Genomic DNA, 27,578 nt, shown 5'->3' on the forward strand with positions numbered 1-27,578 from the left:
TCTTGCTCAAATTGAGGGAGAGGTGGTTGTCCTGGCACTACACTGCCAGGTCTCTGACTTCCTACTTATAGGCTGTCTCATCGTTGTCAGTTATCAGGCCTACCACTGTTGTGTCGTCAGCAAAATTAATGATGGCATTGGAGTCGTGTTTGGCCACTCAGTCGTAGGTGAACAGGGAGTACAGGAGGGAAATTAAGCATGCAACTCTGAGGGGACCAAGTGTTGAGGATCAGCATGAAAGACGTGTTTTTGGCTTCACTTACCACCCTTACCACCTGGGGGTGGCAAATCTGGAAGTCCAGGATCCAGTTGCAAAGGGAGGTGTATAGTCCCAGGGTCCTTAGCTTAGTAATGAGCTTTGTGGGCACTATCGTGTTGAACGCTGAGCTGTAGTCAATGAACAACATTCTCACATAGGTGTACCTTTTGTCCAGGTGGGAAAGGGCAGTGCGGAGTGCGATTGATTATGTCATCTGTGGATCTGTTGGGGCGGTATGTGAATTAGAGTGGGTTTAGGCCAGTGATAGTTAATTGTATTGTTAACAAATGACAAGAACATCATATGTGTATGAATGAAATTCAGATAATGAGTGGAATATTTTGTTATAAACTCAGCAAAAAAAAAAGTTATTTCACTGTCAACTGCGTGTATTTTCAGCAAACATAACATGTGTAAATATTTGTATGAACATAAAAAGATTCAACAACTGAGACATAAACTGAACAAGTTCCACAGACATGGGACTAAAATAAATGAAATAATGTGTCCCGGAACAAAGGGGGGGGGGGTCAAAATCAAAAGTAACGGTCAGTATCTGGTGTGGCCACCAGCTGCATTAACCTCTTAAGTCGACCCTCTACTTTTTTGAACATTCTGTTAAAAATCGCGCAACATTTCAGCGCCCTGCTACTCATGCCAGGAATATAGTATATGCATTTGCTTAGTCTGTGTGGATAGAAAACACTCAGACGTTTATAAAACAGGTTAAATCACTGCTGTAGCTTTACCAGAACGGCATTTACATCGAAAAGCACAGGAAAAACTGATCACTGAAAATGGGAAAATATATCCATGCGCTACTTGAACCCATTGATAAAGGTGAACCACAATTAATTGACTGAGGTTGCAGTACCTACAGCTTCCACACGGTGTCTAGAGTCTTGTCATTTCCCTTCGAGTTTTTTCTTGGTCAAACACATGCAGGGCACCGTATCTCCTCAGGTCTAGGACCGGATATTTTCGTTGAGTTTCTAGCCGGACATTTTTCCAGACGGACAGCTAATGATCTTTACATCGCCTCCTGATGAATTTTATCGCTTATTAACGTTTACTAATACCTAAAGTTGCATTACAAACGTATTTCGAAGTGTTTTGTGAAAGTTTATCGTCGACTTTTTGAATTTAAAAAAATGACGTTACGTTTTGAAACAATGTTTTTTTCGTTTATCACACAGTCTACATATAACGATATCTAGGCTTTATATGGACCGATTTAATCGAAATAAAGACCCAAATAGTGTTTATGGGACATCTAGGAGTGCCAACAAAGAAGATGGTGAAAGGTAATGAATGTTTTCTATTTTATTGTGCGGTTTGTGTAACGCCGAAATGCTAATTATTTTGTTTACGTCCCCTGCGGGTCTTTTGGGGTGTTACATGCTATCAGATAATAGCTTCTCATGCTTTCGCCGAAAAGCATTTTAAAAATCTGACTTGTTGCCTGGATTCACAACGAGTGTAGCTTTAATTCGATACCCTGCATGTGTATTTTAATGAACTTTTGAGTTTTAACTAATACTATTAGCATTTAGCGTAGCGCATTTGCATTTCCAGAGCTCTAGTTGGGACGCAAGCGTCCCGAGTAGAAGCAAGAGGTTAAGTACTGCAGTGCATTTCCTCCTTATGGACTGCACCAGATTTGCCAGTTGTTGCTGTGAGATGTTACCCCAGTCTTCCACCAAGGCACCTGCAAGTTCCCGAACATTTCTGAGGGGAATGGCCCTAGCCCTCACCCTCCAATCCAACAGGTCCCAGAGGTGCTCAAAGGGATTGAGATTCGGGCTCTTCGCTGGCCATGGCAGAACACTGACATTCCTGTCTTGCAGGAAATCACGCAGAGAACGAGCAGTATGGCTAGTGGCATTGTCATGCTGGAGGGTCATTTCAGGATGAGCCTGCAGGAAGGGTACCACATGAGGAAGGAGAATGTCTTCCCTGTAACGCACAGCGTTGAGATTGCCTGCAATGACAACAAGCTCAGTCCGATGATGCTGTGACACACCGCCCCAGACCATGACGGACCCTCCACCTCCAAATCGATCCCGCTTCAGAGTACAGGCCTCGGTGTAACCCTTATTCCTTCGACGATAAACGCAAATCCAACCATCACCCCTGGTGAGACAAAAACCTTGACTCGTCAGCGAAGAGCACTTTTTGCCAGTCCTGTCTGGTCCATCGACGGTGGGTTTGTGCCCATAGGTAACGTTGTTGCCGATGATGTCTGGTGAGGACCTGCCTTACAACAGGCCTACAAGCCCTCAGTCCAGCCACTCTCAGCCTATTGCGGACAGTCTGAGCACTGATGGAGGGATTGTGTGTTCCTGGTGTAACTCGGGCAGTTGTTGTTGTTGTCATCCTGTACCTGTCCCACAGGTATGATGTTCGGATGTACCGTCCCTTTGCAAGTGTTGTTACACATGGTCTGCTACTGCGAGGACGATCAGCTGTCCATCCTGTCTCCCTGTAGCGCTGTCTTAGGCATGTCACAGTACAGACATTGCAATGTATTGCCCTGGCCACATCCGCAGTCCTCATGCCTCCTTGCAGCATGCCTAAGGCACGTTCACACAGATGAGCAGGGACCCTGGGCATCTTTCTTTTGGTGTTTTTCAGAGTCAGTAGAAAGGCCTCTACTGTCCTAAATGTTCATAACTGTGACCTTAATTGCCTATCGTCTGTAAGCTGTGTCTTAACGACCGATCCACAGGTGCATGTTCATTAATTGTTTATAGTTCATTGAACAAGCAGGGGAAACAGTGTTTAACTTCTTCGATATAGGGGGCGCTCTTTTAATTTTTGGATAAAAAAACGTTCCCGTTTTAAACAAGATATTTTTCACGAAAAGATGCTCGACTATGCATATAATTGACAGCTTTGGAAAGAAAACACTCTGACGTTTCCAAAACTGCAAAGATATTATCTGTGAGTGCCACAGAACTGATGCTACAGGCGAAACCAAGATGAAATATCAAACAGGAAATGCCCCAGATTTTGAAGGCGCTGTGTTCCAATATCTCCTTATATGGCTGTGAATGCGCCAGGAATGAGCCTATACTTTCTGTTGTTTCCCCAAGGTGTCTGCAGCATTGTGACGTATTTGTAGGCATATCATTGGAAGATTGTCCATAAGAGACTACATTTACCAGGTGCCCGCTTGGTGTCCTCCGTCGAAATTATTGCGTAATCTCCAGCTGCGTGCATTTTTCCATTTGGTTCAGAGGAGAAACCAAACTGCCACGAATGATTTATCATCGAATAGATATGTGAAAAACACCTTGAGGATTGATTCTAAACAACGTTTGCCATGTTTCTGTCGATATTATGGCAGTTAATTTGGAAAAAAGTTTGGCGTTGTAATGACTGAATTTTCTGGGGTTTTTCTTAGCCAAACGTGATGAACAAAACGGAGCGATTTCTCCTACACAACTAATCTTTTTGGAAAAACTGAACGTTTGCTATCTAACTGAGAGTCTCCTCATTGAAAACATCCGAAGTTCTTCAAAGGTAAAATATTTTATTTGAATGCTTTTCTTGTTTTTTGTGAAAATGTTGCCTGCTGAATGTTAGGCTTAATGCTATGCTAGCTATCAATACTCTTACACAAATGCTTGTGTAGCTATGGTTGAAACGCATATTTTGAAAATCTGAGATGACAGTGTTGTTAACAAAAGGCTAAGCTTGTGAGTGAATATATTTCTTTCATTTAATTTGCGATTTTCATGAATAGTTAACATTGCGTTATGGTAATGAGCTTGAGGCTATGATTACGCTCCCGGATACGGGATTGCGCGACGCAAGAAGTTAAACCCTTTACAATGAAGATCTGTGAAGTTATTTGGATTTTGAGAATTATCATTGAAAGACAGGGTCCTGAAAAAGAGACATTTCTTTTTTTGCAGAGTTTATATAACTCAGGTAATTTAAGCAATTTTAACACTTGAGCAATAAAGCACGAGGGGGTGTGGCATTTAAGTGATAATTCCCTCGAAGCCGGTGTTTGGAGGATATATTGGTACGGGTGTTGTTAGGCCCAATAAATAGGCCTTAGGAGCGAATAATTACAATTTAGCAGATTAACACTGGAGTGATAAATGAGCAGATGATGATGTGCAAGTAGAGATACTCGTGTGCAAAAAGAGCAGAAAAGTAAATCAAATAAAACAGTATGGGGAGGAGGTAGGTAGATTGGGTGGGCTATTTACAGATGGACTATGTACAGCTGTAGCGATCGGTTAGCTGCTCAGATAGTTGATGTTTAAAGTTGGTGAGGGAAATAAAAGTCTTCAACTTCAGCGATTTTTGCAATTCGTTCCAGTCACTGGCAGCAGAGAACTGGAAGGAAAGGCGGCCAAATGTTGGCTTTGGGGATGATCAGTGAGATATACCTGCTATACCTACAGTGTCCCAAAATGTTTTGGAGTTAGAGCTACAGGATGCGAATTTCTGCTTGAAAAAGCTAGCCTTTGCTTTCCTGACTGACTGCGTGTATTGGTTCCTGACCACCCTGAAAAGTTGCATATCGCGGGAACTATTCAATGCTATTGCAGTCTGCCACAGGATGTTTTTGTGCTGGTCAAGGGCAGTCATGTCTGGAGTGAACCTAGGGCTATATCCTATCGGACCAATCAGGACCAACCCTGCTTAATTTCAGAGGCAAGTCAGCTATGGGATGCAGGGTGATATGCTGCTGGCACCTGGTTTCTTGACTCCGCCACGACCAGCCAATCGCCCAGAGAGGCCAATACTCGGTTTTCCTGGCACCACACCGGTCACAAAGCCGCTTCCACCACTATAGAAAAGGTGCAGGCAATAGGGAGATGGTGAGGATGTATAGCACATGAAAATATGTATCCTTCAGATCTATAGACATGAACCAATAGCGGGTGAAGTGTGAGCGTTTTGAGGTGTTTGTTTATCACACGCAAGTCCAGGATAGGATGCAACGTTAAATAACTCTTGAGAACTAAGAAGTACCAGCTGTACCAACCGCTCTGTACTTCTGACACGGGGACCAACTGAATACCCTACTTTTGAAGGAGAGAGGAAATCTCCTCTCTCAAGACAGACGCTAGGACCTTGGGGACCCAATGATGTAATGACACCACGAAAATGAGGAGGAAGCACAGCAAACTGCAGACCATACCCCCTTGTCACAGTTTTCATCACCCGTGGTGAAACTCTGTATGCCCCCCACTGGACGGAGCACGCTGCCAGTCTACCATAAATTAGCTCCTGAAGGGATAAAAGGCCACCCTGACTACTGGGATAATATATATTATTATATTTTGTTATGCTTGTTTTCATATCCACCACTCTTGACAATCGTGTGTCCGAATGTGGGGAAGGAACTGTGCATTCTGATACCAGGCAAACACCAGCTACGGGGACCTCTGCAACAAGTCACTTGCCCCCATTGACTGAGCCACTTGGGAGCACTATTAGAACAGTATATGCTTGGGGATGAAGGCCCAGAGCCATACAAACTTGTTGGCAAAACTGGCGCATCCAAGTACATCTGCCTGTCCATCTCAGTAATCCCAAGAACCGGTGCTGTTTACTCTGAAGCACCATGCTAGGATTATACCCATTTTTAGCCTCTGGAGCTAAGTAACTCGCAACTCATCGGCAAAGTCTTTAACCTCTTAAGACTCTAGGGGCAGTTTTACGTGCCCGTTTTAAGCGCAATATTTTGTCACGAAAAGATGCTCGACTATGCATGGAATTCATAGCTTTGGAAAGAAAACACTCTGACGTTTCCAGAACTGCAAAGATTTTCACTGTGAGTGCCCTAGAACAAAACCTTCAGGCAAAACCAAGATGTTTCAGCAACCAGGAAATGAACAGGATTTCCGAAGCTACGTTTTCCATGATCTCCTTATATGGCTGTGAATGCGCCAGGAATGAGCCTGCACTTTCTGTCGTTTCCCCAAGGTGTCTGCAGCATTGTGACGTATTTGCAGGCATATCATTGGAAGATTGACCATAAGAGACTACAATTGCCAAGTGTCCGCACGGTGTCCTGCGTGGAAATTGGTGCGCAAAACTCAGCTACTGGTATTTTTCCATGCGATTCTGAGAAGAAAGCATGCTTCCACGAACGGCATTTCAATGAAGAGATATATGACAAAACACCTTGAGGATTGATTCAAACAACGTTTGCCATGTTTCAGTCGATATTATGGAGTTAATTCGGAAAAAAGTTCGACGTGTAGGTGACTGAATTTTCGGTTAGTTTCGGTAGCCAAATGCATAGTAACAAAACGGAGCGATTTGTCCTACACAAAGAATCTTTCAGGAAAAACTGGACATCTGCTATGTAACTGAGAGTCTCCTCATTGAAACATCTGAAGTTCTTCAAAGGTAAATTATTTTATTTGATTCCTTTGCTGGTTTTTGTGAATATGTTGCGTGCTAAATGCTACGCTAAATGCTAAGCTAGCTATCAACACTCTTACACAAATGATTGATTTTCTCTGGTTCAAAAGCATATTTTGAAAATCTGAGATGACAGTGTTGTTAAGAAAAGGATACGCTTGAGAGCAGGCATATTTATTTCATTTCATTTGCGATTTTTAGAAATCGCTAACGTTGCGTTATGGTAATGAGCTTGAGGCTGTAGTCACGAACCCGCATACGGGGTGGGGCGGACTATGAAGTTAAACAGGGGTATGTGACACTTCAAAGTAGCAGGGACAAGAGGTAAATACCTCCCCCAAACCTGGAGTAACTCCAAATCCTCCATAGCCAATCAGGGATAGTACATCATCCCTGGAATCCGGACTCTAACAGAAAAAACTAACAGAGAAACACTCCAGGCAACAGGACAGCACTCGTGAGTATCTTTAATTTTCCTTGTGAAACCACATGCCCTAGGCAGGGTTTGAGATTCAAACACAAATGTTATCCAAGAAAGGAAGCGTTAGCTACACATGCAGAACAGAAAGTAGTTAGCTTTTTAGCAAACACAAAAACTAATACCAAGACACAAAACTCGCAACATCTAGGGGGACTAGTACTTTCTCCCCATTAACAGATACTTAAGTCGGAGTCGAACCTTGTAGCCTTTGTGTGCTTAAAAAGTTTGCAAATTGCGTGACATGTTCTTCCTTCAAGCGAGCTGAAGAGTGAAGAATTGAGGAAATGGATGCGAGCCCTGGTATTATAGCCAGGAAGGTGGTGCTTCCGAGGGCGGGCTAGGCATCCATTGACCTGCTGGGCGTGATTTTAGTTTGCTTCAAGTGAATAGGATTGGTTGTTGACTCCCCATAGTATGTACAACTTCAACTTCATGTAAAATCTGTGGTTTTATGAATTAAAATATTAAAAACAACAGACAAGACCACAGTACAAAGTGAAACTAAGAATTCATAATTAATCAGTAAATCACAATAAATCATAATGATGACACCACACATATGATATACACACATACACTCCCTTACATATTTATTTGGACAGTAAAAGTAACTTTTAATTTGGCTCTACAATCAAATGTTTTACATGAGGCAACAGTAAAGAATGTCTCATTTTATTTTAGCGGAGAATTTTCATACATATCAGTTTTGCTGTTTAAAAATGAAATCACTTTATGTATCTAGTCCACCCTTTTGAAGATGTCAAGTATTTGGAGAAATGTACTAAAGTAGTCAACTTTTGTAGTCAAAACATTCTTACTCATCATTATTCACTATTAATTATGGTAGAATTAATGTAGAAGTGTTCAGAAACATATTCTATTCTTATTTACAATAAAGGTTACTCCAAACTGGCACAATACATTACTTAGCATTCATTTCTATTGGGCACAACATCATGAAACACAACCAAAACGAACTGCAAATGCATCCAACAAGGTTGTAGAGAGCGGCAAGTAGCCTAGAGATGACAGTGTTTAGAGTGTTGGAACAGTAACTGAAAGGTTGATATTATGAATGCCAGAGCCGACAAGATAAAAAAATCAATTGTTCTGCCCTTGAGCAATGCACTTAACGCTAATTGCGCCACGTTCCCTGTCAATAATGGCTGATCCCTGGCTATGACACGACTCTCAGGGGGAGTTGCGATATACAAAAAACACATTTTCATTTCACACTTGTACAAGTTACTCACTTGTACATGCAGGATAAATATAGGCACCCCTTAGTTGACCTTTTGAGTATCACAAGCTTGATGTAGTCATTGCGTGCTCGGAATATGGGACTCTTGAATAAATTACAAATTAATTTGTCCAAATACCCCTCAAATGAGGGGACTTTACATGAAGTGTATTAATAAATAAACGGTAAAACAGATATGTATGAAAATACCTTCAAAAAGAAGGTGGCATTCTGTGACATAGCAGCTTCACTGTCCAACTAAATACATAGGGGAGTGTACGTATAAAACGTTTTAAAAATCTTATTAAAATTGGTGATAGCATATTTACATTTGAGTCATTTAGCAGATTCTCCTATCCAGAGTGACTTACATGAGCAATTAGGGATAAATCAAATCAAATTTTATTTGTCACATACACATGTGTTAGCAGATGTTAATGGAAGTGTTGCGAAATGCTTGTTGCCTTAATCAAGGGCACAATGACAGATTTGTCATCTAGTGCACACACGCACACGCAGACACGCACACATGCACGCACATGCAGCTGGTGGCACCTTAATTGGGGAGGACGGGCTCGTGGTAATAACTGGATCGGAAGGAGTGGAATGGTATCAAATACATCAAACACATGGTTTGATGCCATTCCATTCTCTCCGTTTCAGCCAGTATTATGAGCCGTCCTCCTCAGCAGCTTCCACTGACACACACACACACACACACACACACACACACACACACACACACACACACACACACACACACACACACACACACACACACACACACACACACACACAATGGGGTTAGAGGCGTGTGAGGTTGTTGGGGATGATGTAAACATTGTTGTCTGGCAGGTGGACAGAGTTCTTCCTAGTACCGTCGTCCGTCTGCATAACGCCCGCCACGGTGGACCTCCAGGTCCGGACCCCAACAAGCAGCACTGCAGACATGTACTGTAATGGATGCACACCCACTTCAAACACTTGGAGACACACAGACAGAGACTTTAGATGCTAGATCCTTAAAAAAGGATTATGACAATTGCAGGAGGAGTTCCAAACACTCTCAGATGTCCTAAGGATCCACATCTCTGCCAACAACACCCACCTGCCAGGGGTTTCCTTGTGAGGTGAGTATTTTCCAGACAGCGAGGAGGGGGATCCAGATGAGACAGAAGGCGATCATACACCATCCTAGAGCCACGCCCCATGCAGGGTACTGCACCGTACTGAATGTCAACAACGACCACACCAGGATCATCTACACATCAACAACAACAACATACACACACAAACAACAGTTAGAGAGTGTGGGTGCGTCTGTTAGAGAAACAAAGGGGTTAGAGAAATGAGGACCATTGAACAGAGAGCCAGGTAGGATAGAATCTAAGTTCTAAAGAGAAAGACAGAGACAGAGGCAAAGAGCGAGAACTCACAATGATGATGGCGGGAGAGATGAAGAACCAACAAGCTCTCCACAATAACCAGAAGAGAGAGCTCCTCATCCCAATCATCATCTCTATGTCCTTAATGAAACGGTTTCCTCCTACACACAAACACATAATACATGTCACAGAATATGTACAGTGGGGCAAAAAAGTATTTAGTCAGCCACCAATTGTGCAAGTTCTCCCACTTAAAAATATGAGAGAGGCCTGTAATATTCATCATAGGTACACTTCAACTATGACAGACAAAATGAGAAAAAAAATCCAGAAAATCACATTGTAGGATTTTTTATTAATTTATTTGCAAATTATGGTGGAAAATAAGTATTTGGTCACCTACAAACAAGCAAGATGTCTGGCTTTCTTGATGTTTATAGTATTCTCTCTGGTGTGCAATCTGGTTTCTGCTCAGGTTATGGATGTGTCACTGCAATCTTAAAGGTCCTCAACGATGTCACCATTGCCCTTGATTCTAAGCAATGTAGTGCTGCTATTTTTATTGACTTGGCCAAAGCTTTTGATATGGTAGACCATTCCATTATTGTGGGCCGGCTAAGGAATATTGGTGTCTCTGAGGGGTCATTGGCCTGGTTTGCTAAATTCCTCTTTCATAGAATACGGTGTATAAAGTCAGAAAATCTGATGTCTCAGCCACTGTCTGTCACCAAAGGAGTATCCCAAGGCTCAGTCCTAGGCCCCACACTCTTCTCAATTTACATCAACAACATAGCTCAGGCAGTAGGAAGCTCTCTCATCGGTTTATATACTCAGCTGTCCCCTTCCCAGATTTTGTGTTAAATGCACTACAACAAATCTTTCTTAGTATCCAACAAGCTTTCTCTACCCTTAACCCTGTTCTGAACACTTCCAAAACAAAGGTCATGTGGTTTGGTAAGAACAATTCCCCTCTCTTCACAGGTGTGATTACTACCTCTGAGGGTTTAAAGCTTGAGGTAGTCACCTCATACAATTACTTGGGAGTATGTCTAGACAGTACACTGTCCTTCTCTCAGCATACATCAAAGCTGCAGGCTAAAGTTAACTTCTTATGGGCAGGTGGGATGGTAGCGTCCCACCTGGCCAACATCCGGTGAAATTGCAGAGCACGAGATTCAAACTACAGAATTATAAATATTTAACTTTCATAAAATCACAAATGTAATACATCAAAATAAAGCCTAACTTCTTGTTAATCCAGCCGCTCTGTCAGATTTCAAAAAGGCATTACGGCGAAAGCACACCATGCGATTATCTGAGGACAGCACCACGCATACAAAAGCATTTAAAAAATCATTTCAACCAGGCAGGTGCGCCACGAAAGTCAGAAATAGCGATATAATACATGCCTTACCTTTGATGATTTTCTTCTGTTGACACTCCAAAAGGTCCTTCTTTATATCCATAAAATCTCAGGTTATGGGGCGCGCATTTTTTTCATCAAAATGCATACAAAATTAATCCCAAACGTTATTAATAAACTTTTCCAAACAAGTCAAACAATGTTTATAATCAAACCTTAGGTACACTAATATGTAAATAAATGATCAAATTTAAGACGGAGAATCGTTATTGTCTTTACTGGAGTACCAAAGCACGCGCTCTCATGCACACGCTTGGAAACACTACAGCCAAAATGGGAGCCACCTAGAAAAACTACAATTTCTTGCTCATTTTTCCAAAAATTAGGTTTGTCCTCGGAGTTTCATCTGCCATGTCAGTTCTGTTATAGACATCATTTTAACAGTTTTAGAAACTTTCGAGTGTTTTCTATTCAAACCCACTAATTATATGCATATCCTAGCTTCTGGGCCTGAGTAACAGGCAGTTTACTTTGGGAACGCTTTTCATCCGGACGTGAAAATACTGCCCCCTACCCAAGGGAGGTTAAATCTAGACTTAGTTTCCTCTATTGTAATCACTACTCTTTCACCCCAGCTGCCAAGCTAACCCTGATTCAGATGACCATCCTACCCATGCTAGATTACGGAGACATAGCTTATAGATCAGCAGGTAAGGGTGCTCTCGAGTGGCTAGATGTCCTTTACCATTCGGGCTTCAGATTTGCCACCAATACTCCTTATATGACACTGTACTCTATACTCCTCTGTAAACTGATCATCTCTGTATACCTGTCGCAAGTCCCACTGATTGATGCTTATTTATAAACCCTCTTAAGGCCTCACTCCCCCCTATCTGGGATATCTACTGCAGCCCTCATCCTCCACATACAACACCCGTTCTGTCAGTCACATTCTGTTAAAGATTCCAGTCACATTCGCTCGTCTTTTCAGTTCGCTGCAGCTAGCGACTGGAACGAGCTCCAACAACCACTCAAACTGGACAGTTTTATATAAGTCTCTTAATTCAAAGACAATCATGGACACTTACTGACAGTTGTGGCTGCTTTGCATGATGTATTGTTGTCCTCTACCTTCTTGCCAAATGTGCTGTTGTCTGTGCCCAATAATATTTGTACCATGTTTTGTGCTGCTACCATGTTGTGTTGCTACCATGTTGTTGTCATATTGTGTTGCTACCATACTGTGTTGTCATGTGTTGCTGCCTTGCTATGTTGTTATCTTAGGTCTCTCTTTATGTAGTGTTGTGTTGTCTCTCTTGTCGTGATGTGTGTTTTGTCCTATTTTGTCCTATATACTGTATCTTTTTTTTATACCAGCCTCCATCCCCGCAGGAGGTATTTTGCCTTTTGGTAGTCCGTCATTGTAAATAAGAATTTGTTCTTAACTGACTTGCCTAGTTAAATAAAGGTTAAATAAATTTAAATTAAATTAAAACAAAAGTAATAGGGTGAATGCACTTAACTACAAAATAATAGAAACACTTCAGTAATAAGGGATACAAATTATATTGAAAGCAGGTGCATCCACACAGGTGTGGTTCCTGAGCTTAGGTCATGTATAAATATGTTGGGCAGGGGCCATTATTTTTGCTACCATGGCTATGCCACTATAGGATGACAATGCCCACATCCACAGAGCACAAGTGGTCACTGAATTAGTTGATGAGCATGAAATATCTAAATCATATGCCATGGCTGTCTGTCAGCAGATCTCAACCCAATTGAACACTTATGGGAGATTCTGGAGAGGTGCCTGAAACAGCGTTTTCCACCTCCATCAACAAAACATCAAATTTTGGAATTTCTCGTGTTAGAATTTGTCACATCCCTCCAACAGAGTGCCAGACAATTGTAGAATCTATGCCAAGGTGCATTGAAGCTGTTTTGGCTCGTGGTGGCCCAAAGCCGAGCTGCCTAGCGATGGAAAGCCCGCCTGACGAGCTAAATGCCTTTTATGCAAGCATCACTGAACCATGCATGAGAGCACCAGGCTGGTCATGGCTCACATCAACACAATCATCCTAGACACCCATGACCCCTAAAGTCTAGAACCAACAGGACCCTGAACAGCTTCTACCCACAAGCCATAAGACTGCAAAACATTTGTTTAGCTAAATAGCTAAATAGCTAAACAAATAGCTAAATAGCTAAACAAATAGCTAAATAAATGGCTAAATAGCTAAACAAATATAGCTAACCGGACCACCTCCATTCCCAGCTAACAATTCTAGGATGAGATGAAATACATTTAAAATAAAGTGTCCAGTTTTCCATTTGTTAGCGGAACATTCGAGCATGTTTGTGTTAAAGTTGGAATATTTCCTTAAAGCCAAACAGAATGGATCTCGAACGTGGTTATAATGTTCTCAGAATATACAACATGAATGTTCTATGTGTGTTTTATGGGACGTTGCAAGAACATTCATGTGTCCAGTTTTCTGAAGATTAGGAGAATATTCCATCAATGTCCCACCAAACATATACAGAACATGGTTGCCATATTATCAGATTATACAGTATTAATGTTCTAGATGCGTTTCATGGAAATGTTGCAAGAATATTTCTGTGTATCAGTTGTCTGGCCGTCGCCAAGGAAACGTTCTCCAAAATGTTTAACTACGCATCATGCCTTGTTACTGTTGCAAGCACATCAAGGCCCTGATTGGTGAACCACTGATCTGCCCACAGTTCTTTTTTTTTTGTTTAGCAAGTTTACGGATACTCACACACATTGTGATTTATACATGAATTATTATTGAACATGTCCTCACCTGGGATTTGCACTCAAAACTTCCTGCTCTGCCTCCATGTGTCACGCTTGTGTTAAAAATCGATGGACCAAGGCGCACGGAGTTCCACATCTTTATTAAAAGCGAAACTTCTCAACAAAAACAATATACAAGTAACAATACGTCAAGTAACGTAGTGCAACAAGCACATACACTAACAATATCTCACAAATGCAGGTGGGAACAGGGACACCTTAAGTATGATCCCCAATTAGAGACGACGATAATCAGCTGCCTCTAATTGGGAACCATACTCAATCCCAAACATATACATAAATCGACTGGAACACCCCTAGTCATGCCCTGACCTACAACACCATAGAGAACCAAGGGCTCTCTATGGTCAGGGCGTGACAGTACCCCCTCCAAAGTTGTGGACTCTGGCCGCAAAACCTGAAACCAAATGGGGAGGGGAGGGGGTGACTAGAGGCGGCTCCGGTGGGGGTCGTAGCCCCTGCCCAGACCCCGGATCCGGCCATGGCGTCGGGCTGAACGCCATGCCTGGACTGGGCATCGGCGAAGAGGAAGGCTCCTGCCATGGAGCAGGCCTGGACACCATGCCTGGACTGGGCACCGGCGCAGAGGAAGGCTCCGGCCTTGGAGTGGGACTGGACGGTGTGCCTGGACTGGGCACCGGCGCAGGTTGCACCGGACTGATGACACACTCCTCAGGACGAGTACGTGGACCGGCACAGGACGCTCCGGGCTGGGGAGGCGCACTGGAGGCCTAGTGCGTGGAGCAGGTACAGGTGGCACCGGACGGATGACACGCACTTCAGGGCGGGTGCGAGGAGCCGGCACAGGGCTTACCGGGCTGGGGAGGTGCGTGGAGCCGGCACAGGTGGCACCGGACTGGTGGCACCGGACTGGTGACACGCTCTTCAGGGCTAGTGCGGGGAGCTGGCACAGGACGTACCGGACTGGGGAGGCACACTGGAGGCCTGGTGCATGGAGCCGGTACAGGTGGTACTGGACTGATGACACGCATCTCAGGGTGGGTGCAGGGAGCCAGCACAGGACGTCCCGGGCTGGGGAGGCGGACTGGAGGCCTGGTGCGTGGAGCCGGCACAGGTGGCAATGGACTGTTAACACGCACTTCAGGGAGAGTGCGCTGAGCTGGCACAGGACATGCCGGACTGGGGAGGCGCACTGGAGGCCAGATGCATGGAGTCGGCACAGGTTTCACCAGACTGCTGACAGGCTCTTCAGGTTGAATGTTGAGCAGACCACACCTGACATCTCTCCTCTCTCTCTCTCTCTCTCTCTCTCCCACTTCTCCATCACCTCCCTGACTGTCTCTGGCTCTTCAGGGCGAGTTCGGGGAGCTGGCACAGATGGCACCAGACTGATGACCTGCTCTTCAGGGTGAGTGCAAGGAACCGGCACAGGACGTACCGGGCTGAGAAGTCGCACTGAAGGCCTGGTGTGTGGAGCTGGCGAAGATGGCACCAGACTAGTGTCATGCTCGTCAGCACGCCTGCGCTGCAGCATACTCCTCGCTACCACCTCTCTCCGGTATCTTTTATTGAATTCCTCCACCGACTCCCAAACAGGCTCTGGCACTCCCCGCTGCTCAGTCGACCACCCCATGTGTCCCCCCCAAAAAATCTTGGGGTTTCTGTGGCTGCGGCCCCCGGCGCTGTCGCTGTCCTTCCTGATCCTTCTGCGATTCTCTCCAAGGAAGGGTCTCGCATCCTCCCCGGATTTCCTCCCAGGTCCAACTCACTTTATCCTCTCGAGCACGCTGCTTGGTCAATGATTGGTGGGATATTCTGTCACACTTGTTAAAATGGATGGACCAAGGCGCAGCATGATCGGAGTTCCACATCTTTATTAAAAGTGAAACTTCTCAACAAAAATAATAAACAAGTAACAAAACGTGAAGTAACGTAGTGCAACAAGCACATACACAAACAATATCCCACAAATGCAGGTGGGAACAGGGACACCTTAAGTATGCTCCCCAATTAGAGACAACGATAATCAGCTGCCTCTAATTGGGAACCATACTCAATCCCAAACATAGAAATGAATCGACTAGAAAAACCCCTAGTCACCATGTCTGTGTCAGTTAATTTGACTATTGTATCATCATCAATTAGATTGACTGATTTCAACCATTTAAAACCTGTTAGGGCTAGCCCTGAATACTGCCCCTTCTGGAGGAATTCGGCACCCATATAAACCATGATAAATTTTTGTCAAAAGTTGCTAATATATGCATATAAAAATTGTTATCGAATAGGAAACACTCTAAAGCTTATAAAACCGTTTAAATTTTGTCTCTAGCTAAAGCAGAAGTCTCAGGGCATGCATTCTCCCAAAGTCTCTCTTGTAATGGGAAAAGTTGCCATCACTTTGACGTCATCGTATACACACTTCCCAAACAGCTATAACCATGGAAACACTTTCTATGTCTTCAGCGTGAAGCCTGCTTTCGATGAGGCGTGTAACTGTGAGAATCGCGCGCTCACGAGACGTTCAGCGTGACCAAACGTCCCGGTGACGCAAAAAAAAAGTTTCACCAATGGGAGCTGGGAAATTTCTCTCTCTTTCTCTCAGGACGGACTGAACAACGTGTGCTTATCTGTTCGCCCTCACGATTGCTGTAGACCTTTATAACATGCTAAGGCTTAATTATAAACATAGTTTGACAAGTTTACTCGAAATATAATGTATACTTTCGACGTTTTGGTGCGCATCCACTTGAAATTTGCATACATTTTGACCGAAAAGTGTCTAGTTTGAGAACGGAAAGACACAGACTTGAAAACTGAACGCTAACTTGGTGAGTATTAACCCTTCCACGTCTTCTGAAGCAAGAACAGCCATGGTAAGGGAATATTTACGTCTTCATTTTGGGTTTCTGTCGACTCCATGATAGAGGAGTCAGCATGCTAAATGAGAGCGCCGACTCTCTATTATAGCCTAGTGAACGCCAAATGTAACGTTAAAAATAATTGTAACATAGCAATTGCATTTAGAAGTTTATCTTGCCATACATATGTAAAACATGCATATTTAGTCAAAGTTTATGATGTGTATTCCTTGTTAGCTGACGTTATCTGCCGGAGCTATTTATTTTTCCTGACATTGCAGTAGCATTTTTTGAACAATGCATAATTGGAAACAGAGATTTATGAATATATATTGCATATTATTGAAAAAAAAATGAATGTACTGTGTAACATGTTATATTACTGTCATCTGATGAAGATTTCAAAAGGTTAGTGAAATGATTTTTCTTTTAATCCTGCGTTTGTTGATTGCATATTTTTTCCTACTTGGCTAAGCTAATGAGGTATGTATGCAGTGGTGGTTGGACATAAATATGTGCTATGTTTTCGCCGTAAAACATTTTAGAAATCTGACTTGCTGGGTAGATAAATAACTTCTTTATCTTTCATTTGAGCCATTTTTCAAGCGATTCTGTGGAGGTTAAATATTTTTAGGATTATTTCTTGCGTTCCCTGCGCCACATTACAGCTCAGGGGGGGTGGGGTGAGTTCCCAAAGGGGAACTAGTAGCTCTAACAGGTTTTAAGGGCTTTCTGTATAGTTGTATAATGTTGATGGGGCATATTAACCTGTTAAATTATACTCCTGAATCACTATATCTATAAAAGTTTTTCTTGAGTGAAATTTTAACAGAGCGGAGATTTACTTAACTGTACATATCTTAATTTATAACTCTTGTTGCTGCAAATTTGTAGTGTATTCAATGTTTTCAAAGGCTTCTAATGTCAGAATTGATTTGCCCTAACAAAAAAGTATTAATCCCTACAAAAGCTTTCCAATAATTACAATCCACATAATAATTCACATTTCCTGTTGCTGCAGGATTATTTTCCTGCTTTAGCAAACTGGCTCAAATTAAGATCCTACATCTTTCTGTAGCATATTTCAATTTACCGTAGATATAGAAGACTCCAATGAGCTACAGCAGAGCCGAGATCACTAGAACAAAGCCAGCACAGAACTAATCTATCAGAGTCACCCAGTATATCACTGCCTGGAGAGAGACACACACACACACACACAGTTATCACACACATACACGCACAGACGCATGCACACACTCACAAATACACACACATATAGCATGAATGAATTTGCACTAAATGGTCAACAGCGATTGGAAATCGGGGGATCTACGGACGTACTTCAGTTACGGTAACTAAGGACCTACCTGGCTTACGCAGGGCAGGCCGAGCAGGAAGAGAATGGCACAGGGAGCCACATAGACGATGGAGTTTTTTTTATTTGAAGGTTTCAGGAAAGGCCTCCTGTAGGCAGGTGGAGATGACCTCTGAGGGAACAGAGGTCAAGAGTCAGAGGTCAGGGGTCATTGTCTAGGTCTAGTTGGTAGTGTGTGTTTGTGTCTGTGACTGATCTATGCCAGCGAACTGCGAGTCGAGTCCGAGGGTGAGCAGCATGAAGAAGAAGAGGATCGACCAGCGAGGAGAGATGGACAGCTTGGACAGGGCATCAGGGTATGCAATAAATTCTAGGCCAAAACCTACACACACACACACACACACACACACACACACACACACACACACACACACACACACACACACACACACACACACACACACACACACACACACACACACACACACACTCTGTTAGTTTCTTAGGTGGTTATCATGTCAGGTAAAGCTGAATACAGTACAGTGTTGTACTACTGACCTGCCTGGGCCACCTCTGATACAGGCTTTCCATAAACATGACCTAGGATGGAGAAGATGGTGAAGCCTGCAAACACACGGGTACCTATACGGTGACATTAGTTCATAAGGATCAAACACACTGTCAATGAAACACAATGAAACAACTGGAACTGTGTTCTTAAATGTATATTTCATAGTTTCTATGATGCAATTGGCATCAGTCTGGTGTGTGTGTGTTTTCCATACCACAGTTGGTGAGGCAGACGATCAGCGCATCCTTGAACACATTGTTGTGGAACTTGTTTTAAAAAGGACAAGGCTGTGACTCCACCCCATGCTATCGACAGCGAATAGAATATCTGTATCGCTGCATCCCTCCACACCTGCCACAGACACAGACACAGACACAATCATAGATGACACAGTCAGCCTCAGTAACTTTTAACAGCAATCAGTTAGGCATTTTGAGTGAACCATCTATTTGCTACAAGGTATCAAAGTTTGACTTTGAAATTTGCCATTTGTTCATGTTTCTCCAAACATCTAAGGGTGAAGTTAAGGTAAACAATGGTTTTTGATGTTTAAGTTGAGACACTGTTACAGAACTCCACAAAAATGAAACCGAAAACACTTGAGTCGAGCTGGGGATTTACATCTCGTTAAGGGATAAGGTTTGGGGATAAGGTAAAAATAGGGTTAAGTTTAGGAATTAATTCAGAGCGATTAAGGGTTAAAGTTAGGGAAAGGCATAAAACAAAAAAAAGGATTGCCTTGCACTGGGATTGAACTTGAAACCTTTGGCATTGGATTGTGGCTTATACGCCCATTCATGTCCACAACACCATAGCAAGCTGCCAGCCTACTTGAATGCAATAGTGCTCTCCGACAATCCCAGACGTTCTTGGGACTTCAAACTAGGGTGATTTCCCTGCTTTGTGAGCAACATAACTAACTGGTAAACTAATACTGCCTCTCCAGCTGATCAGTGGCAGATATGGTGGCAGATATGGTGAGAGGAACCCTGACCTAGTGGGGTTAAAGGGTAGTGGTTTGTTCCTGAGTAGATATGAGTAGAAAGGTCATATGTGAGAGGTTAGTCCCTGACCTCTGCCTCGCACAGCCGATATGTAACTCAATGCCGTCTCTGGCACCCTCTAGTGTCACTCCACGGATCAGCAGGATCAGCAAGACCACATATGGAAACGTAGCGGTGAAATAAACAACCTAGGGACAGACAGACAAACAATTATTAGACTGACAACATACACACACACATCAGAAAGACAGGACCAACTCACACACACAAAATGGATCTGGGTGATACAGACTTTTCCTGAGGACTTGATGCCTTTGTATAGGGCAGCAGCAATGAGCAGCCATCCCAGCAGCAGGCAGAGAGCCAGATGCCAGACCACCGGACCAGTCTCATCCAGACTACTAGATCTTTGTAAGGCCGTACAGGGGAGGGACGTACAGGCAGATAGACCACCTTACAGACTGGCTATATTGTAAAAAATCATGAAAACTAAAATGTGCTTTTTGGTCTTAATTTAAGGTTCGGGTTAGGCCTTAGGGTTAGCAGTGTGGTTAAGGTTAGGGTTAGGTATACAATCGAATTGTATGACTTTGTGGCTGTGTCAACTATTGACCACTCTGTAGAGCTGCCTCCAGAACAAGATTCATGGTGAAAAACACTAACCTGTTTTACAGACAGGCTCAGCTTACCCACTGGATTACAGGCAACCTGGCATTCAACACAACCTGTGCTCCCACTGAAGTATTTTCGACTGCGAGCAAAAATGAAATAGAATTGAGGTGTGTGTGTGTGTGTGTGGGTTTGATACTCACTCCCAGTACTGTTCGCTGGTACTCTGTACTGGAATGCTGATATTTCCCTCTGGGCAGGTCCCATTCTCCCACAGCGTCATGTTGGCTGTAAGTACTGGCACACTCCAATTGGAAACTCTTGTAACATTGCACACTTCTGTAGAGGTCAGAACTCATTGGTCAAAGTGGCAGAGTTACTGGGCACTCTTTCCTGGTTCACCTGGGTCATGTTCATTAAAGCACACAGTGGAAAATGTTTTTACATGTTTAGCAATGTAAAATTGAAAATACTGGAGTATTTACCAGGTTTTCCAAAATACCAGGTTTTCTTCTGTTTGGAGCCTAGTTTACACGATGGAAGAGTAAAAAACTGCACAACATGGACACTTCCCCACATCTTTAGATGTGATGCTACATTATAAAACAGGTACCTCTAGGTGTGAGGCTACGGTTGCTGTTGGACCAGTAGAAACAGTCGCTCCATGGCAGAGGGGACTTGAAGGATGCAAACATGTAGTAGAGACCGTGGGCAATGATGACATTACAGTAGATGGCTACTAACGTACTGACCAAAACCATGGCTACACACACACCTGAAGAGGAGAGGGAGAGGGATGAAGGTTAAAAATAATTGCTCTTTGATTATTATCAAGGAGGATTCTTCAATATTTGAATCTGAATTTCACTTCACTTCCTGCATAGATTTAATTGAGGTGAATTGTCCCTATCCCTGATAGCAAAGTCACTTCACTGACAGAACATGTAGGTCTGTGAAGTTCCATCTTTACCACATACTGATTCAGCCCGAGGCAAACAGTCAGAACCATTGATTCCTGGTGTACTGGTCAACCTGTCACGTTGTAGTTCCTTTTCTTCAGATTTATGTAAACAAGGAAGCTCCATTTTGAGGTAAACATTCTCTAAGACCTGGCAGAGAACGTGATAAGTGTGATAAGTGTGTCATTTATCCACCACAGCACGCGCTAGAGTAACTGCAGTGGCAATGAAAATAAATAAATAGATGAGTCACAAACAAGTATGACTGTGACCGTGTGGGTGAAAATCTAGCACTTGAACAAAGAAGAAATTAGGAATAGATGTATAATTATTTAACTACAGATACTGGAAATGTGAGCGAAATAGCTGTAAGTAGCAGTAGAAGTATTGTTGTCCATTAGTTTACTCCAATTAGGGTAGGGATGGTAGGGAAAGAAACACGCCCCCAAACAAAAAGTATGACTAAGAATTTGCTTACATGCACACCCGAGACCAGTGTTCTTTTTAGACCTTGTACTGAGGACCCAAGGTGATGCACAATTTTGTTTGAACATTTTTGTTGTTCTGGGGGTCCCCCACCCTTAAAAGCAGAAAGTGGATGTTTCTGTTTTTCAGGGCTAGAGTATTTTCAACCTAACTTACATTTCCATTTCCCCTGAAAAGCTGAAAGTAGGGGACTCGGCTCAGGCGTCTTTCTATGCCTGTTACGTTAGGTTAAGGGTCCCCAGGACCAGGATTTGGAAACATGACCCTAGACAGTTCTATAACTAAACAATAGCAGTAGAAGGATTTACACTGAGTAACCCGAAAACTGAGTAACGTCTTTACCATGCAATCTGTGTTCTGGCTCATAAAACAGCTACAGGTAACTGCCAAAATGAAGGAAACACATAAAGTGTCTTAATAGGGCATTGGGCCAACATGAGTCCCCAGAACAGCTTTAATGAACTTGGCATAGATTCTACAAGTATCTGGAACTGTTTTGTGGATGGTGGTGGGAAAACACCATCTCAGCCACCACTCCAGAATCTCTCATAAGTGTTCAATTGTGCTGAGTTCTGGTGGCAGAGACACTGACACTCACACACACAACCGTCAACGCGCCCGTGCTCCTTTGAGACCCCTCTTTCAAAGTGACTGTCACGCCCTGACCTTTTTATGTCTCTATTTGGTTTGGTAGTGTGTGATTTGGGGTGGGCATTCCATGTTTTTGTTTTCTATGATTTTGTATTTCTATGTTTTGGCCTGGTATGGTTCTCGATCAGGGACAGCTGTTCAGGGACAGCAGTCTATCATTGTCTCTGATTGGGAATCATACTTAGGTAGCCCTTTCCCTCCTTTCAGTGTGGGAAGTTAACTTTGTTTGTGGCCCCAAAATTGCCCTCGCTAGAAGCATGTGTTTCAAACATAAGGATGGCTGCAAACTTTCTACTTTTAAACTCGGACAAAACAGAGATGCTTGTTCTAGGTCCCAAGAAACAAAGAGATCTTCTGTTGAATCTGACAATTAATCTTAATGGTTGTACAGTCGTCTCAAATAAAACTGTGAAGGACCTCGGCGTTACTCTGGACCCTGATCTCTCTTTTGAAGAACATATCAAGACCATTTGAAGGACAGCTTTTTTCCATCTACGTAACATTGCAAAAATCAGAAACTTTCTGTCCAAAAATGATGCAGAAAAATTAATCCATGCTTTTGTCACTTCTAGATTAGACTACTGCAATGCTCTACTTTCCGGCTACCCGGATAAAGCACTAAATAAACTTCAGTTAGTGCTAAATACATCTGCTAGAATCCTGACTAGAACCAAAACAATTTATCATATTACTCCAGTGCTAGCCTCCCTACACTGGCTTCCTGTCACAAGACGCAGGCCTCCTAATTGTCCCTAGAATTTCTAAGCAAACAGCTAGAGGCAGGGCTTTCTCCTATAGAGCTCCATTTTTATGGAACGGTCTGCCTGCCCATGTCAGAGACGCAAACTCGGTCTCAACCTTTAAGTCTTTACTGAAGACTCATCTCTTCAGTGGGTCACATGATTGAGTGTAGTCTGGCCCAGGAGTGGAAGGTGAACGGAAAGGCTCTGGAGCAACGAACCGCCCTTGCTGTCTCTGCCTGGCCGGTTCCCCTCTTTCCACTGGGATTCTCTGCCTCTAACCCTATTACAGGGGCTGAGTCACTGGCTTACTGGGGCTCTCTCATACCGTCCCTGGGAGCGGTGTGTCACCTGAGTGGGTTGAGTCACTGATGTGGTCATCCTGTCTGGGTTGCCCCCTCCCCCTTGGGTTGTGCCGTGGCGGAGATCTTTGTGTAGTGGTGTGGGGGCTGTGCTTTGGCAAAGTGGGTGGGGTTATATCCTTCCTGTTTGGCCCTGTCCGGGGGTGTCCTCGGATGGGGCCACAGTGTCTCCTGACCCCTCCTGTCTCAGCCTCCAGTATTTATGCTTCAGTAGTTTATGTGTCGGGGGGCTAGGGTCAGTTTGTTATATCTGGAGTACTTCTCCTGTCCTATTCGGTGTCCTGTGTGAATTTAAGTTTGCTCTCTCTAATTCTCTCTTTCTTTCTCTCTCTCGGAGGACCTGAGCCCTAGAACCATGCCTCAGGACTACCTGACATGATGACTCTTTGCTGTCCCCAGTCCACCTGGCCGTGCTGCTGCTCCAGTTTCAACTGTTCTGCCTTATTATTATTGGACCATGCTGGTAATTTATGAACATTTGAACATCTTGGCCATGTTCTGTTATAATCTCCACCCGGCACAGCCAGAAGAGGACTGGCCACCCCACATAGCCTGGTTCCTCTCTAGGTTTCTTCCTAGGTTTTGGCCTTTCTAGGGAGTTTTTCCTAGCCAACGTGCTTCGACACCTGCATTGCTTGCTGTTTGGGGTTTTAGGCTGAGTTTCTGTACAGCACTTTGAGATATCAGTTGATGTACGAAGGGCTATATATAAATAAATTTGATAAATTTGAAATACATTTGAAATTTGACATAGCCCTTAAGCGTCACGGTTGTTTTGTGGTGTTTATTGTTTTTGTCGGCGTCATCCTAAATAAAAGGAATATGGCCGTTACAGTGACTGAGATCAAGACTCATGTTTTGTCATGTGCACAAGTACAATGAAATGCCTTTCTTGCAAGTTCTAAACCCAACAATGCAGTAATCAATAACAATGTAATACTAAACATAAGATCATGTAGAACAAAAATACACACAAAATAAAAATAAGAAGAACATGAGAAAGTAAGTAAGCATAATATATACAGGATCAGTCAGTTCCTGTACCATATTGACAATGTGCAAGGATACTGGAATGATAGAGGAAGATATGTATATGGGTAAGATGACTAGGCATCAGGACATATGATAAACAGAGTAGCAGCAGTGTAAATGGTGGGTGTGCGTGTGCGTGTATGTAATCAGTATAAAGGTTTGTGCATATTTTGTGTGTGTGAGGAATTTATGAATTGTGTCAGCGTGTGTGAGTGTGTAGGGCCACGTGAGTGTGCATAGCCAGTGCAAAAATAAATTACAATGGCAAACTCAGCCACTTTGTTAACTATTTAGCAGTCTTATGGCTTGGGGATAGAAGTTGTTCAGCAGCCTGTTGGTGTCAGGCCTTCCTTTCACATCGCCTGATATTAGAGGGCCTGGATGGCAAAGAGCTCGGCCCCAGTGATGTACTGTGCTGTCCTCACCACCCTCTATAGCGCCATACGATCGAGGGCAGTGCTATTTCCCTACCAAGCAGTGATGCGGCCAGTCAAGATGCTCTCAATGGTACAGCTGTAGAACTTTGAGGTCCCATGCCAAACCTCTAACCTCCTGAGGGGGAAGACGTGCTGTCGTGCCTTCTTCACTACTGTACGAGTGTGTGTGGACCATTTTAAGCCCTCAGTGATTTGGATTTCGAGGAACTTGAAGCTTTAGACCGGCTCCACTGCATTCCCCGTGGATGGGGGCGTGCTCACGTCGGTAATGGCCCTCACCTTGCACAATGTTGTTATTGTCGAAGTGTGTATAAAATGCATTGGGTTTGTGTGGTAGAGAGGCATCGTTGCCCTTGCCTCATGCGGTGGGCGTCGCAGCCTGTGTAATATCATTCCACCTTATTCCTATATTGTCCTTTTGCTCATTTGATGAATCTGCGCAGGTCATAGCGGGACTTCTTGTACTTGTTCCTGTCCTCAGCCGTAGCCTCAGGATTGTCTGTGATAGCCCTGTGTGCGGTAGCTCTGTCCTTTAGTTTAGCACCATCCTCACTGTTAATCCAGGGCTTTTGATTGAGAAAGCATTGAACCTTCACTGTGGGGACAATGTCGCCGATGCATTTCCTAATGAAGCCTGTGACAGAGGTGTCTAGCTCGTCTATGTTATCAGCGGAGTCCTGAAACATATTCCAATAAGTGCTAGCAAAGCAGTCCTGTAGCATAATCTAAGATTCTGGTGATCATTTCTCAATGGAGCGAGTAATGGGTACTTCCTGTTTGAGCTTCTGCTTGTTAACAGGAAGCAGGATTGCAGAGTCATGAACTGATTTGCTGAATTGCGGAATAGGGAGGGCCTTGTATGCTTGCTTGTGGGTAGAACAACAGTGGTCTAGGACTTTTTCACCCCTAGTGTTGAAGGAGACTGGTTGATGGAAGTTGGGCATCACATGTCTTAATGACACAATTAAAATCACTGGCAACCAGAAAAGTAGCCTCCTGATGTAAGTTTTCCTGCTTGTTTATTGCCCTGTACAGTTCGTTAAGTGTCAGCTTGTTATTTTTCTGGTCCTGAGGTGGAGCAGTCAATATAACAGCTGAAAACTCCCTCAGGAGGTGGAAGAGTCAACATTTTACCATCAGGTGTTCCAAGACGGGTGGACAATGGGTCGACAATTCCATGGCGCTTGAGTCAGCACAACAGTCCATTTCCCTTTTCTTCTAGCGATGGTAGCCAAAATAAAGGGCAACTGGGCATTTTTATACATGACCTTAAGCCTGATGGTATGTTAATTGTTTAATTAACTCCGGAACCAAACCTGTGTGGAAGCAACTGCTTTCAATATCATTTGTATCCCTCATTTATTCAAATGTTTCCTTAATTTTGGCAGTTTACCTGTAGAGGCTAGTCTGACAGAGTGACCCACTGAATCTGGGGCTGGGTAAGGAAATGATTGGCCGTAGGGTTAACCAAGAGGTTGGGTATATAAATGGACTGGCAAACTTAGAGTTAGGGTTAGCCCTGTGGCTGTACGGATAGATTCCCGGAACTCCCGCCCATAAAGAGTTTAGGTTCAGGTCAAATAAAAATAAAAATAATAATAATTGGTCACACACATGGTTAGCAGATGTTAATAGCCTTAGTCATTACTACACTGTTTAAATAAATGTGAGACCAATCTCCCCTAAGGTCAATATGATTGATTCAGTGGTATAATGGGCTGGCTGCTTACACAAAATTAAAACACATAGAGAGAAGCAAAATAACAGTATTACAGCCAGTCCCAATTAAATCTTTACCCCTTCCCCTTGGCCCTTAGATGCTGACCAGACACACGTGCGCCATCGAGCACATGTTGATTTTGTCCCCCTACACCAAACGCGATCAGGACACTCAGGTTGAAAAATCGAAACTAACTCTGAACTAACTATATTAATTTGGGGTCAGGTCGAAAAGCATTACACATTTATGGCAATTTAGCTACCTAACTTGCTGTTGCCAACTACTTTGTCCTGGGATATAAACATTGAGTTGTTATTTTACCTGAAATGCACAAGGTCCTCTACTCCAACAATTAATCCACAGATAAAAAGGTAAACTGAGTTTGTTTCTAGTAATCTCTCCTCCTACAGGCTTCTTCTTTGGACGTTATATAGCGGTTGGCGCAGGCGCATTATCACAACCAACTGGAATGGAGAGTGAACCTCAGTTCATCTTTCAATCACCCACGTGGGTATATGGCAAAAACCAATGAGGAGATGGCATGTGGATATATGCTCCTAAAAACCAATGAGGAGATGGGAGAGGCAGGAGTTGCAGCGTGTCGAGTCATTGAAACTATTTTTTTTAACCACTCCAAAAATGTGTTGTTAAACAATAAAATATAATTTATTAACATTTCTGAAAATGGATGTATAGTGTTTTGGAATGAAACCCTTCAAATGATGGACAGTCAACCGCCACTCATCCATAATTTTGTCCATAAGAGTGTCAAAAGTTACACTTTTGGCGGATAGATGAATGCGTAGTGCGTTCTTCATGCAATTTCATCTGCCTTTGTGTGGTCTTAGTCTCTTTACAGTAAGGCTTATGGAGAATAAACTGCATACGTATTCATACA

At 43.3% G+C, this 27,578-nt stretch overlaps 1 pseudogene; it reads right to left on the bottom strand.

Annotated features, from left to right (window-relative positions):
• Positions 1-9,180: 9,180 nt before the first annotated feature.
• LOC115143799 (sodium- and chloride-dependent neutral and basic amino acid transporter B(0+)-like) lies at positions 9,181-21,392 on the bottom strand (annotated as a pseudogene).
• Positions 21,393-27,578: the final 6,186 nt, after the last annotated feature.

Source organism: Oncorhynchus nerka, linkage group LG15, assembly GCF_034236695.1.
Source record: "Oncorhynchus nerka isolate Pitt River linkage group LG15, Oner_Uvic_2.0, whole genome shotgun sequence".
NCBI classification, from domain to species: domain Eukaryota; kingdom Metazoa; phylum Chordata; class Actinopteri; order Salmoniformes; family Salmonidae; genus Oncorhynchus; species Oncorhynchus nerka.